The sequence below is a fragment of the Malaclemys terrapin genome, chromosome 6, assembly GCF_027887155.1.
Source record: "Malaclemys terrapin pileata isolate rMalTer1 chromosome 6, rMalTer1.hap1, whole genome shotgun sequence".
Taxonomy (NCBI): Eukaryota; Metazoa; Chordata; order Testudines; family Emydidae; genus Malaclemys; species Malaclemys terrapin.
This window is the reverse complement of record NC_071510.1, coordinates 78,674,615-78,689,124: the sequence shown is the minus strand read 5'-3', so window position 1 is coordinate 78,689,124 and position 14,510 is coordinate 78,674,615. Positions and strand designations below refer to the sequence as shown.

The window sequence follows — 14,510 nt, the reverse complement described above, 5'->3', positions numbered from 1 at the left end:
CCACATAAAAAACAAGCAGATTTGAAGTCCCTTCATTCAGGAGAGTCCAAAGACTGCTGCTCCCTGCCAGGAGCATACCACACTCCAAAGAGAGTGAGGAGGGGGAAAAGAGGCATGGCTCCACCTTCTCATATACCAGCTAGTGGGACTGCCCAGCACCTCATGAAGTGGGCATGTTCTGCCTCTGTGCACCCAGAATGCCTCCTTGTGCTAACCACATAGCTGTGTGCTTCCACACTCAGGGGTGCTGGAACAATTTGCATAGTGGGGGTTTTGAGAGCCATTGAACCAAATGGTAAGCCCTGTATATAATGGAAAACACTTCAAGCTGGGGCGTGCGGCAGCACGCTCAGCATCCCTAGTTCCAGCACTTATATCCACACTTCACAAGACACAGGCATGGGTAAACCTAACGACAGATGTAACAAGATGCTTTGCATGATAAGGAATGTAGGATCAGATTGTCAGGATTGAGTTTCAAGGTCAGATTCTGCTCTCAGTTAAATGGTTTTTTACTTTGAAGCAAATCAATGGATCAGTGTACATGTAAGTATATTATAAGAGTGTAACTGAGGGCAGAGCCTGGCCTGTAATGATTTAATTATGATAAGTGCTAAATATCCTGTTGGGCACCTTACAGTTAAATATACATGGGCCAGAATCGCAGTTGTTGAAAAATGGTAACGCTGTGATTTCAATACCACTATGCCAATTTACACCATTTGGGATCTGACCCATATATTTAATTTTAAAGGTTATAACAGTGCAATTATTCATCATTATGACCTGTCTTGGTAATTTGCAAAGAACCATTCTAGAGTACCTAATTGAGCCTAAAACTCACTCTGCAGGCCTTGTACACCTCAGTGGGCTGGGACTCAACTCAGTTTGATGAGTTTTCTATGGAGTTACACCAATATCAAGCTGGTGAAACAGAGTAGGGACTCAGGCTCCAAGACTTTGAGGTCAGCTCCTATTCCATGATGGAAGTATAACTTTTGTAGTGCTTACTGAATGCTGCCTGGGGCCTTTCACAGACATCCTGCACCCAGGACCAGTCTGTAACTTTAGGGTAAACAAAGCTCTTGGGAATTATACTGGGTGGGTGGGTTTCCACAATGAGTTATTCCCCGGATGAAAGATCAGTCAGTTGAGGAAGTGTTTTAAAGAATCTGTGGCCATGAGTCTTCAGGCTTTTCCTAGCTGATAGTGTTTGTTTTGAAGATAAGACAGAGAGACGTAGAAATGGGCCAGAAACCCAAAGATGAATCTACCCATACACTCTGCCTCGGTCCCAGCATATTTAGGTGTGGGTATCTCAGTTATAGCAAACTATTTTCTTGGGTGTCTCTCACTTACAGGAAATGTTAGGTCTGCTTACAGTGTCCAGCACAATGAGATCCTCCTATTGCAATACATATAATCAATAAACAATAGTAATAGTGATTCAAGGAAGCATCCAAAGCTGTGTCATCCTCCATTTCAGGGTTTTATAGGTGAGTCAGCTGGAGTAAGTCATGAAGCCTGCTGTGCCCAGTGTGGGGAGGTAGAGCTGGGTAAATATTTTATAATTAATAATTTGATTTATTTCACCTCTTTCTGTTCATTTTTGGTTCAATTGTCTGCAAACTGATTGTGACTTTTTAAAAATATATTTATTCATAATTATTTGCTGAATAATTTCTTCACATAATTCTCTGTCTGTAGCTTTATTAGTGATCTTATTCAAAGTTTAACCTGATTTGATTGGGCACATAGGTAATAGGGTATGTTTCTTTTCTCAGATTGGCTTAACGTAACTCTTCAAATCAGGCTCTTGGTGCAAATACTCTCCATGAATATTCTGTAATATTTGCTTAAAATTTGCTGTTCTAATGACCATTCCTGCCAGTAAACTTGTCCATTAGAACATTCACAGCAAGCAAACATAAAAGAGGAGCAAACACAATTAAAGTCAGTAGTTTAAAAATGTGAACAAACATTCTCAGAAAATGACGTGCAGTATTCACCAAGCTCTACTGCACGGACTGGGTGGATAGTCCCGAGAACTGAGTGTCCTCTGTGTGAGCATGATCCTCTCCTAAGCAACTTTGCAATTTGAAAACAAGGAGCTGGGTTTGTTTATTTGTTTTTGGCTTTCAGGTCAGGTCAACCTTATTATTGAATTGATTGGCCTATAGTGAAGCCAATACCTTTGGCTTGTGCAGCTCTGAGGCTGCAGGTTATTTCATCCTATTTTATCTGGTGACATTTAAGTTTAAATTGTCAACATCCAACCTCTATTTATGCATGTGCAAAAGTCCATGCAGACACATATGCTTCCACACTTTATTAGTGCAATTACCTGAATGTCTATTTCAATATTTCTAAAATATGCACAACTATTAGTATTCTTCACAAAATGTATTGAAACAAATCAGTTTTGTGGGTGCAAATTATGCTGTTTATGTGCAAGCAGGTGCTAGATTTTTTTAACTGCAGCGGCTGGTACTTGCATCTGCAAAGTGCTGGCATCTCTATGTATATGCACAAGTAGAGACCAAATATAGGCCCGGCTGCAAAGTTGGACTTTAAACTACCAACTCGTTCTCATTCTTCAGAAGTTCATATTGGAGAGGATAGAGTTGTCAGTAATAAAGATTGTGCTGTGTTACTGTGGACACCAGGTGGATTCATATATGGCATGCACCAATAAATTACTTCCTAAATTATTAGTATTTATTTTTATAAAGTGCCTTGAACAAGATACATAAACAAAACTAAAATATAAACTATCACAAACAAAAGATTTATAATAAAAATATTTTAGCACGAAGTCTAAGCTAACATTTAGAACAGTAGCTGCAGCCAATTTTGCAGCCCTCACTCAGGCAAACCTCTCACTAAAGTTAATGGATATTTTCACTGACCTAAACAAATAATAGGGGCTATATTCTGCCCTCTCTTCTACACGTAGAACTCCTATTGAGGCTAATGGGAGTCTTGTGCAGTAAAAGGGCAAAATTTGGCCCAATAAAAGTTTAACAGTGTTGACTTATAAAAATCCTGGGGGTTATTTTTGGAAGTGCCATAAAACCATGATTAAATTGCCTCAAGCTAATAAAACATAGTATGGAATTGTTCAAGGTATAGATTTTGTTTAATACATAATTTCCTATTATCATCACTTTTTTGGTTTGGTGCATTTAATTTTGAGTTTAGAAAGTTAAACCAGGAAGGGCTTGAATCTCAAAACTATGCACACAATTATGTGCATAATGATTAGTTGTGTCCCAGAGGTACTGGCCTGCACTGGGAGCTGAGGAGAACTGTACAGGCACAAGATGAACTTCAGAAAAGTGAGGAAGAATTTTTACCAAATTCCCCAGTATAGCACTCAACTCTATGGCACCTGCCCACATCTCAGGTAAAATGTCAAACATTTTTGAGTGATTCTCCACCATTATACCCTTAGGCAAGGAAGGTGCACTTAATTGGTCCACAGGAACTGGTCTAATTTCTTCTAACTAGTTCTGTATTTCTGTTCCGTTCACAACCCTTCCTTGCCAAGACTTCAGGAAGCAGGCAACTTTTTATTTTGCAAATAAAGTCAATCAGAGGTTATCCCTGGTCTCATCTACTCAGATACACTGCCTTTCAAACTGGTTATGTCAAATCTTGTTCTTCACTATCCAGTCTGTAACTGCTGCTCTAACGTCCGGACTAAACTTTACTCCCAGTACTAGGAATAGAACCCGCAACCCTGATATCCAACCTTTCACAGCTGTTTCACAAAGATGTATAACACATTGACAAACTATGCGTCATGTCTCTCTCTGAGAGTTGATCCACATAGCAGAAAACACCCTACCTCTGCTATTAATTACTCCTTTAGATCCAGTAGAAGAGGCTTTGCTGTATTTTTGAAGGTCCTATGTTCAAACTATGCTGATCCCACATGTGAGAAAAAAATAGTATGTGATCATATAATTAAAGACTGTACCCTAATGCATACAAAGAGGCCAAATTAAGTTGTACAAGTAACCTTAATTCTTGCATTTCCAAATTTTCAAGAGCTTGACTTTTTACATTCTTCTTTTACTGTCATTTGCTGTATGTTTTATTTTCCATAAAATTGCAACAATTGCAATTATTTCAGGGTCCTGCCACTAATTTAGGAGGGGGTCCTCTTTCTGCTATATAATAGCTAGCTAGCTAGATGTAAAGCGAGTGAGATGGGAGCTCCTCCTAAATTAGTGTTAGGGCCCTTGAATAATTTTTGAAATGTTTTTAGATTGCAAAACACTCCATATAGAAGTGATTTTGGATTTGTATTCACATTTGTTTTATTGTTTGTCTGCATTTTGGGTAATAGGAGCTCTCTCTTTAAGAGCAAGAATATTTAATTGTAGATGGGAGGGACACAATTGTAGAGTATGCTTGAAGAAGCCTGAAAACAGTGCACGTGGTAGGTTTGTCTGTGTATTCGGAGAAAGGAAGACCCTGCTTATATAAGCACCAAAGAGGTCACAACTCAGTTTAATGCTCTTATTTCAAGAAAGCAACACCTATTTTTGAAGGTATAACATTAGAGATCTGTAGGCCACCAGTCTGAATTCAGCCTAGCTTAGTAGGGATTACAAGTTGTTCTCAACCTATGAATGCTTGGTAGCCTTATATGATATGAGTTTCGTGGGTCTCTCAATTCCAGATCCTATGTCACAAATTCACCACCATACTTTGCACTAATTGGCAGATTCAGAAGATAGGTCAAGAACTGCATGGGCCATGGAGAATTAAATATCCATTTTATCTCCATAGACATTCCCACAGAGATTAAAGTTAAGGCGTGCTGATAGTGCAGCGGTTATGGAAATCTTGGCCTCCTGTTAAACAGAGGACTTCATACACTGCAGCTTTGAAACCAATACTTTCACCAGCACTAAATCCTCAACAAAGAGTAAACTGAAATGTGTAGTTGTATGCAAATTATTTTCAATCATGCAAATTATTTTAAATATTAAAAGATGAAGCTTCACAAAGTTTAACAATATATTCCCTATTGTGTGGCCAGCCAGTTCTGCTGTCCAGTGCAGAGATCAGGGCAAGACTATGCCCCTTCTGCCTCCCACATGCTTTCAGGGATCTTATACCTTCGGGAGTCTTCAGAGGTTCTAAGGAATAGTCCGTGCACTCGGGGGGTTGCAAGGACAATAACTGTGTCAGGCTGATGTGATAGGACACAAAAGTGGAGAGAAGGCTTCTTGTGCTCTCCCTTTGCACGCCTTGGAGCAGTCAGGCATAATCTGGCTCATAAACTGCATATGCCAATACCATGATTATATACACAATAAAGTTTCTGTGTATACAAATGGTCAATTAAATTACACATTTATGTGCCAAATAACTGATTTTCACTTTTAATTATGGTAATGGCAAGTAAAGATCAGGCATGAAATTTTGCATACATTTTTGTGTGTATAATTGCACACATTAGATAGATAAGGTAGGTGAGGTAACATCTTTTCTTGGACCAACTTCTGTTGGTGAGAGCAACAAGCTTTCGATCCACTCAGAGCTCTTCTTCTGCTCTTGACCTGAAGAAGAACTCTGTGTAAGCTCAAAAGCTTGTCTCTCTCACCAATGGAAGTTGGTCCAATAAAAGATATTACCTTACCTACCTTGTCTCTCTAATATCCAGTGACCAACACTGCATAATTGCACACATCATTTTTAAAAATGAGCCTATAAACTGACTGGAATTGAAGATTTTAAATACTTTAGTATTGGTGATTGTTATCATTTTATTATTATTTTTATTAACTCTACTATTGAAATCAGCAAACAAACTTTTGCATAGTTATATGCCTTATCTGCCTTTGAAACCTCCAAAACCCATGAGGTTTGCCCATCACTCAGTACCTGCCTAGTGGTATATCTTTTTGCTAAAACTTTCCTATTTCATTCTCATGATTTTGATTCTGTGTTTGTATTATTGGAATGGTTTTTACCCTGCTCTATATTTCAAAGATGGGCCCAAACCAAAATCCTAGTTCCAGACTCTTCCCAAAGGATGTTCAGATTTGGATATTAAATTCACAGCTGTAGCATCCCTATGTCATACAAACATGACTGAAAACTTCAAGTCTGAACTTCAAGAAAATTTGGGTCTACATATGAACTATGTGATTCAGGCCAATTTCTTCTATAGTTAATGCCTGACAAACTCAGTAACCCACAAATTACTCTGAATGTTAGTTTAAAAGTGACTGTTCTGAGGGACATAAGAAAACATTAAGAAAATAGAACATTTGAGTCAAGGAGACCAAAACCTAATCTTGACCATCCTTTCTAGATGTTGTCTTGAAGACCTCCCATTGCTGTCAGGTAATCACAGAAAATTATTGTATTCAGATACCTTCAACAGCAGCTTTTGGGAATCCAGTGGGTAGAGCGGTTAAAATCCATCCATCCCAAATACCTCAGTGTAATATCTGAACATCTAAGTTCAATAGATGTTCAGCAGAGTTGTTCATTTTAGCAGAGGGGGATAAAACTCAGAAAGGTCAGTCTTGGGAGAGAATTCATTCTAAAGTAAAGAGCGTGGTTTTTAACACTATGGAGATCTGAAAGGAGCCTGACACAGACAGAAACTTGGTAAAATTTTAGACCTCTTCATTGTAACTAAGATGTTTTTAAGAATTTCACTAATATGTATTAAGCTTTCCTTACCATCATTCTCCGTGTTTAAATAAATAATCACTTATATTTTCTGTACATATTTCTGTGATGTACCTTAAAAGAAATACATCTTTTGCTTTATATAGTCTGGATGGAATTGGACCACTTTGTTTGGACCACTTATAATTTCTACAGAGAGAATTATTATTTGCCTGCCTTCAGTTCCAGAAAAAAGGATCAAGGAAAAGGGGAAAGTAACTGTTGATTTGCTAGGTCATCCTCATAGTAACTGTCAACAACCTCATAGTAATTGTTCTTTTTCAACCTAGGGATAGGCTGTGTACCAAAAGGTTACCTCTGGGTGGTGACAAGACAGTTTCATTGAGCTTGATTCTCTAGGACTAACAATACAGTTGGGCCTCATAACAAGGTTTTGAAAGGAGTGAGGAAGAGATGGGAGCCAGAGGCCAGTAGTGTGGTCTCAGCGGGAAGGGTGGGACATAAAAAAAGAAGAATTATCTTAATGAGAGATAACTGGATAGACATTTGACTAGCAGAGGTGGCTATGAATCTGAGAGGGGCACATCATTCAATAACCAAATAAAACGAATCCCAAGGAAATGAATTCAACTGGCAAATTTAGTTTTAATTTCAATCACAAATAGCTTCATTACCATGAACAGGGGTTTACACAGTTATTCCCATTAATGTTAACAGGTGTAACACATTAAGAATACAGTAAGAGACAGATTGTAAATAACACTAGTGTGCAGGTGCAGATGTGAGGAGGGAAGTACCATAGGCACCGACACCGGTCCTGCGCTGGAGCACCCACGGTAAAAAAAATGGCGGGTGCTTAGCACCCACCGGCAGCCCCCCATCAACACCTCTCCCTCTCCTATCACTGCCGATCAGCGCCTCCCCCGCTCTCCCAGCTCCTACCGTCTGCCACGGATCAGCTGTTTCACAGGAGGTGTGGGGAGGAGGGCAGAGGAGCGAGAGTGCAATGCACTCGGGAGAGGGGGCAGAACTGGGTGGGGTGGGGCCGGGAAGAGGCAGGGTGGGGTGGGGCATTAGGGTGGGGTGGAGCATTGTTTAATATCTTTATTAATGATCTGGAGGATGGTGTGGACTGCACTCTCAGCAAGTTTGCAGATGACACTAAACTAGGAGGCGTGGTAGATACACTAGAGGGTAGGGATCGGATACAGAGGGACCTAGACAAATTAGAAGATTGGGCCGAAAAAAACCTGATGAGGTTCAACAAGGACAAGTGCAGAGTCCTGCACTTAGGACGGAAGAATCCCATGCACTGCTACAGACTAGGGACCGAATGGCTAGGTAGCAGTTCTGCAGAAAAGGACCTAGGGGTCACAGTGGACGAGAGGCTGGATATGAGTCAACAGTGTGCTCTTGTTGCCAAGAAGGCTAATGGCATTTTGGGCTGTATAAGTAGGGGCATTGCCAGCAGATCGAGGGACGTGATCGTTCCCCTTTATTCGACATTGGTGAGGCCTCATCTGGAATACTGTGTCCAGTTTTGGGCCCCACACTACAAGAAGGATGTGGAAAAATTGGAAAGAGTCCAGCGGAGGGCAACAAAAATGATTAGGGGTCTGGAGCACATGACTTATGAGGAGAAGCTGAGGGAACTGGGATTGTTTAGTCTCCAGAAGAGAAGAATGAGGGGGGATTTGATAGCAGCCTTCAACTACCTGAAGGGGGGTTCCAAAGAGGATGGAGCTCGGCTGTTCTCAGTGGTGGCAGACGACAGAACAAGGAGCAATGGTCTCAAGTTGCAGTGGGGGAGGTCCAGGTTGGATATCAGGAAAAACTATTTCACTAGGAGGGTGGTGAAACACTGGAATGCGTTACCTAGGGAGGTGGTGGAGTCTCCTTCCTTGGAGGTTTTTAAGGCCCGGGTTGACAAAGCCCTGGCTGGGATGATTTAGCTGGGAATTGGTCCTGCTTTGAGCAGGGGGTTGGACTAGATGACCTCTTGAGGTCCCTTCCAACTCTGATATTCTATGATTCTATGATTAGGGAAGGAGTGGAGTGGGGGCAGGGCCTGGGCAGAGCCAGGGGGAGCACCCCCTGGCAGATAGAAACTCGATGCCTATGGGAAGTACAAAGGGTGGGATTCTCTAAGTGACTTAAGCTGAGTGCCTTTTATGTGCCTAGAAAATCTCACAAACCATGAGTTAGGCACTGAGGCTCCTATGCAATGAATGGAGAATTAGGCACTTTGAGCTACTATCCACAAAAGCCAGCATGCTAGGCAGGGAGCTACCTAAGCTAGCCACTGGAAGATACCAATGAGAGGGATCTGTTCTAAGCACTGCCTCTCTTTTGCAGATAGGTGCCAAAGTCCAGAGAGGTGCTTGTCTCTGCTTAGTGATCCACAAACTGTAGGGTTACCATACGTCTGGATTTTCCCGGACATGTCCGGCTTTTTTGGGCTCCAAATCCCTGTCCGGGGGGAAATCCCAAAAAGCTGGACATGTCCGGGAAAATCGGGACCGGCGGGGCCGGGCCGGGGGCCGGCAGTGCCTGGGGCCGGCGGGGCCGAGCCGAGCGCCGGGGGCCGGCGGTGCTGGGCGCCGGCGGGGCCGAGCGCCGGTGGTGCCGGGGGCCGGGGACCGGCGGTGCCGAGCGCCAGGGGCCGGCGGTGCCTGGGGCCGGGGACCGGCGGTGCCGGGGGCCGGGAGGCGCCGAGCGCTGGCGGTGCTGGGGCTGCCGAGCGCCGGGGGCCGGCGGTGCCAAGCGGGCCGGGGGTGCTCGGCCGGGGGCCCGGGAACTGGCAGTGCTGGGCGGGCTGGGGGTGCTCAGGCCCGGGGCCGGCACCCCAGGGCCCGAGCCGACCCAAGCTGGAGAGGCTGGGGGGACCAGACTGGGCCGCGCCTCCTCCCCCCACTTCCCCCTTACCTGCTTCAGGCTTCCCGCGAATCAAATGTTCGCGGGAAGCAGGGGAGGGGGCGGAATTGGGGCGGGGACTTTGGGGAAGGGGCGGTGTTGGGGCGTGGGCATGGGCGGGGCTGGGGCCCCATGGAGTGTCCTCCTTTTGGAGGCTCAAAATATGGTAACCCTAACAAACTGGGGGCATTCAACTGCCTAAGTTGATGCAAGGCCTGAAACAAAAGAGCTGGGAGTAGGCAGAAAGGGAGGAGGTCTTTCATTATAAACTTTAGCTTAGGTAATAGGGTACCGGGACCCTAATAATACAAGAAGGCAAGGGGCTCACTGGTGTCTGTTAGTGAGTTTCAGCTGGTCTGATCAGTTCAGTGTACCCCAACTCAGTAATGTCATAACCTGTGTCTAAAAGGTGCCATGTAAGATATCAATAGAAAGCTAATAACATATTGATCATTAATATTATTGTATGGTGCATGTGCAGAAGACAAATTCAAAATTATAAACATATTGGGAAAGATCTTGTTCAAGTGTCTGCCAGACTGGACTGAAGTTACCCCACCTAGACAAAGGAATGTGGTTCTGCCACCTTGATGGTACTTGATGGCAGAAGGCATTAGGAAGGAAGGGGAAGGGTGAGCGCAGAGCACACTCAGGGGAGGGGATGGGACAGGGTGGGAAGAGGGAGGCAGGGATGGGGGTTGAAGGAAGAGGTAGAGTGGTGGGTCAAGCATCCCCTGGCAATTCAGAAAAATGGCAAGTCTGGGGGGTTGATTGCCAGGTATAACCAACGCTGGCATATATCAGACCATGGCTGTGATGTAACAAGCAGGCTGCTGGGATCAGAGTTGCTGGTTCAGAGCTGCTTGTCACACAGACACTCAGGGTATGCTTGTCTGTGGGCTGTCAGCATCCAACCTGTGAGCCACAGCAGCAGAGCATTGAAGGCACTCAGGGTTACAGGGCAGGTAGTGACACAGATCCTCACTGGTCTGGACTGCATCCCAGAACATGACAAGTACTCACCCAGGAAGTGGGAGATTCCCAGTTCAAGTATCCCCTCCTCATGAGGGAGAGAGGGGATTTGAACAGAGATCTGCCACCTCTCAGGTAAGTGCCCTAACCACTACATTAAAGATTATAAGGGAGCTCCTCCTCCCCCAGCTGTTTTGTGTGAGTGGCTCAATCCAATAGGTGGACTCCGAGCTCATCTACCATATTGGGTCCCCAGACAATACATAGGCGGCTGAATGCCTGTCTTCCCCAGTTCACTAATAGGATGCAGTACGTGTTCTCAGAGGCAAAAACATAGGTTCCTCAGGAGCTTTTTCTGTAAAAACTTAAGTGCCAAGTGAGGTTAGGTGCTCACAGGATTAGGTGGCAGCCAAGCCAGAGTTTTGTGGATCTCACCGGTGCCTAAAAATGGGACTCAGGCACATGAGTACCTTAGAGGATCACACCCAAAAGCCTTTGTCCCACTTAGGGTACGTCTATACTTACCTCTGGGTCCGGCGGTAAGCAATCGATCTTCTGGGATCTATATTTTCTCTCAGTAGATAAGCACATATATGCATTAGTGTATTGCACATAAAGTGAAAGATTCTGTCCTTTAAAGTTATGGCTGTACCATAAATCATCAGCACCCGAGTTATGCATAATGAACAAAAGACTAAGGTGCATAACAGCATCAAAATCAATTTGAGATCTCATTAAAAACTGCAAAGAATAAGACTAGTGCTACGATTAAAAGTATTAAAGAGAGTAAGCATCTTTTTGTATTCTAAATTAATAAAATATTGTTCAAGTGAAGTGCTCTGATAGTAGTAGATGGGCAGGGCATTGGTGTCACAGAATAATATAACATTAAAGAAGTGCTTCAAAACAATCTAAACATTTAAGTGGATTCTAAAATTAGAGCCCACTAAAAACTAGAGAGTATATTTCCCTTTTCAACATATGCCTTATTCCTAATAACATTATTGAGCATTCCATACTTGGATTGGGCCAAAATCCGTCTCAGTTAAAAGCACCCAACTTCCACAAAAGGATACTGTGTGCACATGTGTGCAGCATTTGTCTTTAAGAGAGGATAATACACCTATAAATCTTACTGGTGAGATCTAGTGCACAGGACATTCATTAACTTTAAATTAACTTGCATATACATGGATACATATCTAAAGTGCCTGATAAAGTTATGGGAAACTCTCATTCAAACCATTTTTTAAAATCCATCGGACTGTTCCTATTTTCATGCCTATTGCATTTTTGGTATTTTGTGCTTTGTAATACTAAGGGCCCAGTTTTGCTAACCCTATGTTTATAGAACAAGTCAAACCTGCTGAAGTAAATAGGATTTCTGAACATTAAGGATTTGCAGTATTGTCTGTAATATGTTTTAGAATGTTTTAAATTTATTATTGTATAGCAATTTGAGTACTTTGGTGGGGGTGTTTTATAAATAATAAAATTATTAATTTATTTATTAATGTGAAGGGTTTTTTTAATAAGATGACAAAAGCATAATGGCATAATATCAGTAAAATCATATTGACTTTATCTCACCAAAATTATTACCAGAGACTGAATACTTTATTTTGCACTGCTGACAACTTAACAACCATTCATTATCCTTTACTATTGTCAACACAACCAAGTTTTTTAAGTACTCAAAGGGGAGAAACAATTAGTGAAAGTTATTATATAATAATATCTTTTAGAGACCAGATTGATATATAAAGTGAAGAGGGAGTAGATAATTTATATAATCTCAAGGAAGCAGAGTCAGACAGAACAAGGTATACCTCAAACTTCAATGTATTTTCTGCTTCTGTACAGATACAACTTAAAGAAAAATCACACTAGTTTTGATGCATATTATATGCGAAATCCTGTTACTTTACTAACTGGGCCTCATTCTGCTCTCATTTTATACCAAGCTAACTCCATAGGCCTGATTTACACCAGGATAAGGGGGATCAGAATTACGGTCACTGACTCCAAGAGGGCACATAGCCCCTTGCAGGATTGGAACATCTATGATTAATTGTCCACTTTTTCATTTAAAACTGACTGTGCGGTTTTTTTTTAATGGGATTTGTGATGTTGGAAAGTTTTTCTCTACAAATGAACTGAAAACTAGCATGTGATTGTATTTCACGTTCTATAATAGGTTGATTGGTAAATAACTCCTTGGCAGTTTTCACTGCAACTTCAAGATGCTAGCTTGTTGTGACAGAACTTTTGACTTTAATTGTCAGTAAATTCTGTACATCAGCTGACGACATGTAGAAGGTTTTAATATTTCTTCTGCTCCCATTGACTAAATACCTTTTAGAAAGGAGTTTGTGTTTCCCATGTCTCACAGAGTGATGACATCCCATGTTTATCCAGTTTCCTGGCTCTTTTGGCTTCAGGCATAAGGAACTTTTGCCAGGCCTCACACTGTCAACACACAGTCAGCTGGACATATATCACTTTGAATTTCTTGCCTTTCAGCAATATTACCTTAGATTGGCAGAGAAGACCTCATTCTAGCCTAATTCCAGAATAATTCCAAACAGTCATTTCAGTCATTCTTCTCTACAACATAAGTCATAAACCATCTTCTATTCTGAAACATAGAATTATTAAACTGTATTAGAAAAAGTTGTTTGTTGCAAAGCATGTTCATTTTTCTGAGTAAAAAATAACTTTAAAGGACAGAATCTTTCACTTTATGTGCAATACACTAATGCATATATGTGCTTATCTACTGAGAGAAAATATATCTTTCAGTTTATAGATAGCAGGGCACAAAAATAATTACGTATTTTATGTTTCAGGTAATTTTCTCTTTAACATAGTTGTTATAACAAATCTATATATATAGTAGTAAGAGAGCACATGAAGTAGCATTATCAAATGGTCTGAGTGTGGGAATGGGCACCGGGAAACCCTGGATCTTAATCCCAGCTCTGACACTGACTCGCTCCAGGACTTCAGGTAAATCATTCTACCTCTCTCAGTCTCATTACCTCTGTAAAATGGGGGAAATGATGATGATATACTACCTGCCACATTCCCTATTGTGGAGCATATTACCTCAGTGTAACTCTAACCTTTTTTATTATGTTAAGTGCTAGATATTCTATTAATAAAGGTTAATGCAATAGACTTCTTTAAAAATACATTTACTGTGCACAAAAATCAAATGAGATTATGAAATGCAGTGAAGTGAATAATTAGTAAATAAAAGAATGAACCTGTAAATATAACAGTTTTTTCCTGTCATCAATCCATCTCAAAACTCCCATTGACAGCCATGGGAGTTCCATATGTGGAACAATGGCATGAAAGATGGCATTAAGCTCCAAGTCCTTCCTACAGACCCCCATTTAAGTAACTTTGCTGGGTGCTGGGGAATTCTGGAGGGCAAGCAAAATCTATTTGTCTTAGATTTCCATATTGTGTTTGTTACCATATCATCAAATGAAGTCCCAGAATAGTTGGTATCTAAGCAAAAGGGCTAGAATAGTTTCCATTGGAATTAGGCATCTAGGCACTTTTGAAAATCTCAATAGGCACCTATCTGTATCTTGAGGTGCTTACATACCTTCAAAAATCTGATGTACCAATGATATACCTGAGATACGTTAATGATATTATCATCCTCTAGGCACAAAACCTAAACTCCACCACAACTTTAACCACCATCATCCATCCATCAAACTCTCTTTGGAATACTCCTGCACCAACATCAGCTTCCTGGACACCATGATCAACTTCAGCAATGGAACCCCACAGATCCAGTAACCACTTCAGATACACTAGGAAATCTGTTATCTACAGTCAGACACTCAGATTACACAGAATATGCTCCAAGAAGAAAGTCCAGGATACACACCATAATACACTTAAAATTGCCTCCACCAAGCAAGGACACTCCACCAGAGAAGTAG

At 41.7% G+C, this 14,510-nt stretch overlaps 1 long non-coding RNA gene across 7 annotated transcripts in view; it reads right to left on the bottom strand.

The window, feature by feature from the left end:
* LOC128839478 (uncharacterized) overlaps positions 1-14,510 on the bottom strand; it is a 169,923-nt gene that overhangs the window by 85,220 nt on the left and 70,193 nt on the right. For 5 of the 7 annotated variants that reach the window (XR_008445439.1, XR_008445440.1, XR_008445441.1 and 2 more), the window contains exon 3: positions 13,078-13,183. The exons of the other annotated variants lie outside the window; for them this stretch is intronic. This is a non-coding gene — a long non-coding RNA (uncharacterized LOC128839478). The remainder of the gene's footprint in view (positions 1-13,077; positions 13,184-14,510) is intronic. 7 annotated transcript variants of the gene reach the window in all.